General features: G+C 52.5%; 1 long non-coding RNA gene across 1 annotated transcript; it reads left to right on the forward strand.

The window, feature by feature from the left end:
• The first annotated feature begins 1,378 nt into the window (after positions 1-1,378).
• LOC141408604 (uncharacterized) lies at positions 1,379-2,554 on the forward strand. Its single transcript, XR_012424397.1, has 2 exons — positions 1,379-1,568; positions 2,475-2,554. It is a non-coding gene; the product is annotated as an uncharacterized lncRNA (long non-coding RNA).
• Positions 2,555-4,945: the final 2,391 nt, after the last annotated feature.

Genomic DNA, 4,945 nt, shown 5'->3' on the forward strand with positions numbered 1-4,945 from the left:
CCAGGTGTAGTGGCGTGCACCCATAGTCCCAGCTACTCGGGAGGCTGAGGCATGAGAATCACTTGCACCTGAGAGGCAGAGGTTGCAGCGAGCCGAGATTATACCACTGCACTCCGGCCTCAGTGACAGAGCGAGACTCCGTCTCAAAACAAACAAACAAACAAACCAAACAAACAAACAAAAACCTCCCATATCCCCTTTACCTAGGCTCACAGATTGTCATTTTGCTCCACAGGCTCTCTCCGAGTATCTGCATAAATTTTGTTTGCTGAGCCATACAGAAGTATCTACACATGTCAGGACCATTCCCCATGGGCCTCCTGAGAACAAGGATCTGCTCTTACATAACTGGGAACAATAATCACGTTCAGAAGAGTTCACATTGACACAATACAGCTTCCATTGCACCATGTGCATGTGTTTTTGTTTTGTTTTATTTTGTTTTGTTTTTTTGAGACGGAGTCTTGCTCTGTCCACCCAGGCTGGAGTGCAATGGTGCAATCTCAGCTCACTGCAACCTCCGCCTCCTGGGTTCAAGCGATTCTCCTGCCTCAATCTCCCGAGTAGCTGGGATTGCAGGTGCCCACCACCGTGCCCAGCTAATTTTTTTGTATTTTTAGTAGAGATGGGGTTTCACCATCTTGGCCAGGCTGGTCTCGAAATCCTGACCTCATGATCCACCCACCTCAGCCTCCCAAAGTCCTGCGATTACAGGCGTGAGCCACTGCTCCCGGCCACCATGTGCATGTTTTTAATATGCATCATCAGTTTTGTGCTGGGTTCTCCTTCTTCCTGCTTCCACATGTCTCAGGTCCTGCCTGTTCCTGGAGCTTGCAGGGTGCCCACTGCTGCAGGTCCAGCGCGTTTTCCCGCCAGGGACAAGGCTGCAGTGAGCCCGCCTGTGCGCTGGAGCAGTGCTTCTCAGAGTCCACCCTGCATCTGATCTCCTGGCGCTCTGGCGGGAATGCAGAGCTGGCTCAGGACTGCAGTGGGGCCTGATCCATCCCAGTAGATGTGGACACAGACCATGCTTTGAGCCGCGAAGCCCTGCGCATGGACCTGTGTATGATTTTCTTTGGTGGGAAGATTGAGCTCAAGAACTCAGTTGCTGTTTCTCGGAGCTTTGAGAACTTAATGTCACTAAGTAGGGTCAGTCCAAGCTTGACGATGGCTGCCTTGTGTGTCCGTGCTCCCACGAAGGTCCGGGCCCTTTGCTGCCTCCCTCGCCCCACCCAGACTCTCCTTCCTTCTTTCTGCACCACAGCCCAGGCTGATGATGGAAACAGCAGCTTCCCACGGTGGACAGGGCTCCCTTCTGTTCTCTCAGCCACGAGCAGCACCCGGAGGGTTACTGTGATCGGCTTTCCAGGCTTGTCCCAGACACCTCTGTGGGCGAATATTTCTGGAACTGAGTATGAGTTACTACGTGCTCACAGACCTCGGTCCACCTGCCTTTAGCTCACTCCTGTTTACAGCCCAGGCAACAGAGGCACTGAGAGATGGAGCGGCTTGCCCAAGGCTACGCGGCCAGCCAGACAGAAGGACTAGAGCTCAACCACCAGGCAATGGTAAGGAGGAGCCCCACTCTCCAGGGAGGAGGTGAGAATGCCTCTCACCAACTGCTCTGGGGAGAAAATGACATTCTAGAAAGACCCGCCCTGATCACTGGATGGACGCTGGACATTTTGAGGTTTTGAGGGCGTGGGAAAGCCAGGTCAACCAGTCCAAGTCCCTGCCTCTGCTAGGGGCGCTCTCACAATTCTGAAAGTGTGTCCCTGAGCCTCCTGTGGAACCAACACCAGGTCTCCAGTGGTGTGACCTCAGCCCCTCTCTGGGCCCGTGGACCTCCTCCCACATCTGTGCAGGTCAGGGCCATTCCTGCACCGCTGCTTCCCTCTGCTCTGCCCACATGCCCCATTCCTGCCCCCCATCCTGCCCAGGGAGAAAGGGCTCAGAGCAGGTGCCTCACCCTCCCACCTACCTCCATGGTCCTGCCTGACAGCTCCTCCCTCTTTCTCACCTGTCCAGACCTGGAAGCCTCTCTCCACTGTCCCAAGCAAAGGACACATGTCCACGAAGACATTCCCACCTCTAGAGACCACCTCTAGTGCACAGGCACTGCCCAGTGGCCCCCTGCCCGTTCTCCCTGCCCCGGCCTTCTGTTCCTCACCCGCTCTAGCTCCTTCCTTCCTTGGGGCTGTCCCTTGACACTTCCTGTAAACAGCTTTCCATCACTGACCTGCACCACGCCGCTCAGCCTCTGTGCAGACATCACAAAGTCAGAGACGCCCCTCCCTTGCCCAGCAGCCCAGCCCCGAGGCCGCTCCATCGCGCTGTCCAGCGTGGGTTCTCCACGACACTCACCGCCCTGTGAACTGTGTCAGGCTTTACCGGTTGATTATGTGACTCCAACCACTTGAAAGTAACTCCAGGGACCAGGACCTCATCTGTCATGTTTGCTTCTGTCTCCCCAGATCCCAGAGAAGGGCTTGGCATGAAAGTGGGTGTGTGACAAATGCTCATTTCGGGAATGAATAAAGCACACCTTACAGCACACATGGTGTTTTCATGGCCATCACACACTCAGTCCACACAAGCCTGCACAGTAGGTGGTTACTTTTGCGTACGAGCACATTGAGGTGCCCCTTTTGCGTACGAGCACATTGAGGCTCGGAGGGGTGAAGGGATCTGGCAGAAGTTACACAACCAGAAAGTGGCAGAGCTGGGACCACAAGCCCCAGTCTTTCTGGCTCTGAACTCCTTGCTCTCCCAGGTGAAGGCATAAATCCTACCCCGGTGCCCTCGGCATGGGCAGCATCTCCCCTCGTGTGAGGAGTCTGCTCTGAGTCACTTGTCCCGTCTTGCCTGTTGTTGCTGTGATCAGTGTCATTTAGGGACCCATGATTCCCCACTGGGGTCGGTCTTGCCTGGGCGTCAGAATCTGCTTCACCCTGTTCTGCTGTGTGAGCCTGGGCAAGGCACTTCACCTGCCTGGATTTCAGTTTCCTCGTCTGTAAAATGAGTACAGTAGCCATCCTCACAGCCTGCTACAGGGTCAGAGCCCAGTAAACGGGGACTGTTATTCATGTCACTTTATTCATAAGTGGATATTAAAATATTTTTACTACCAAAGTAGTTGCTACATCCATTCTAATTACAAAAATTATAATGACACACAAAGCTAATGAGCTCCCGGCACCCACTGCTGGTTTGGTGAGTAATTTCCAGGACTGTTTTTTGTCTCATCGAAAGAGATAGAGGAGGGGCTTAAAATTGTAAGCATCGCCATCCTGCGTTGCTGAGTCCTAACTTCATTCTTCCACGCAGCTCTTTGTCTCAGAGATGTCCCCATGCTTTACCTTTTATTTTTACTTATTTATTTTTCTTTCTTTCCTTCCTTCCTTTCTTATTTTCTTTTGTAGAGACAGGGTCTCACTCTGTGGCCCAGGCTGGAGTGCAGTGGTGCGATCATGGCTCACTGCAGCCTGGACCTCCTGGGCTCAAACCATCCTCCCCATTCAGCCTCCCAAGTATCTGGGACTACAGCGTAAGCCACCATGCCCCGCTGGTTTTGTTTGTTTGTTTGTTTGTTTGTTTTTTGAGACAGAGTCTTGCTTTGTCAACCAGGCTGGAGTGCAGTGGTACTACAGGTGTGCACCACTACACCTGGCTAATTTTTCTATTTTCGCTAGAGATGGGATTTCACCATATTGGCCAGGCTGGACTCGAACTCCTGGCCTCAAGTGATCTGCCTGCCTCAGCCTCCCAAAGTACTGGGATTACAGGTGAGTCACCGCGCCCGGCCCCAGCTGATTTTTTAAATAATCTTTTTTAGAGATGAGGTATTGTTATGTTGCCCATACTTGTCTCAAACTTCTGGTCTCCAGCAATCCTCCTGCCTTGGCTGGGATTCCAGGCATGGGCCACTCTGCCCAGCTGCTGTATCTTTTAGGGAATACGCTCCCTCCTGCCTTCTGTTTTGACCTTCACAGGTCTGTGACGTGAACTGGGCAGGCAGTATCCCCTTTTTGCGGATGGAAAAACTGAAGTTCCAAAAAGTAAATGACATCTGCCAAAGGTCACACAGGGAGGAAGAGGCTACATCCCAAATCTAGATCTTCCCATGCTGGATGGCTGAAGATGCGTTTTCCAGGATCCACTGCCCACTCAGAGACAGACTGTTCTGCATAGTTTCATTGTTTTCATTCATTCGTTCCTTCCTTCCTTCATTCATTCCACCTGGGCCAGAAGCCAGGCCTCCTGCTGTGATGAGTAAGGTTCCAGTAGTGGCCGTGGACAATTGGCATTCACGGAGGCAGATGAGAGGCCTTCAGCTGCTCCCCACATCATGCAGGTCTCGTTCCTGTGGGGAGAGCATTGGGACCAAAGGGGAGAAAGAATCTTCATTTCTCTCTCTCTTTTTTTCTTTTTTTTTTTTTTGAGACGGAGTCTTGCTCTGTCTCCCAGGCTGGAGTGCAGTGGCACGATCTCGGCTCATTGCAACTTCCACCTCCCAGGTTCAACGATTCTCCTGCCTCAGCCTCCCAAGTAGCTGGGATTACAGGCACGAGCCACTATGCCCTCCTAATTTTTGTATTTTTAGTAGAGACAGGGTTTCGCCATGATGGCCAGGCTAGTCTCGAACTCCTGACCTCAGGTCATCCGCCCGCCTCAGCCTCCCAAAGTGCTGGGATTACAGGCATGAGCCACTGTACCCGGCCGGGATCTTCATTTCTATGCTGCTTATAGTTTTAGAGACAAACATGATTTCTTTTGTTACTAAAAAGAAATAGAAAAAACAAAACCAGTGGGATCCCTAGAGAGAGGTACACTCAGGGTAAAGCCAGGTGAGAAACTGGGTGTGGGCTGTGCCCTGGCCTTGCTGAACGGCTTTTCTGGGCTGCGCAGGACACCTGGAATCTGAGACGCCGGCTCCTGGGCAGTC

Source organism: Macaca fascicularis, chromosome 1, assembly GCF_037993035.2.
Source record: "Macaca fascicularis isolate 582-1 chromosome 1, T2T-MFA8v1.1".
Classification (NCBI taxonomy): domain Eukaryota; kingdom Metazoa; phylum Chordata; class Mammalia; order Primates; family Cercopithecidae; genus Macaca; species Macaca fascicularis.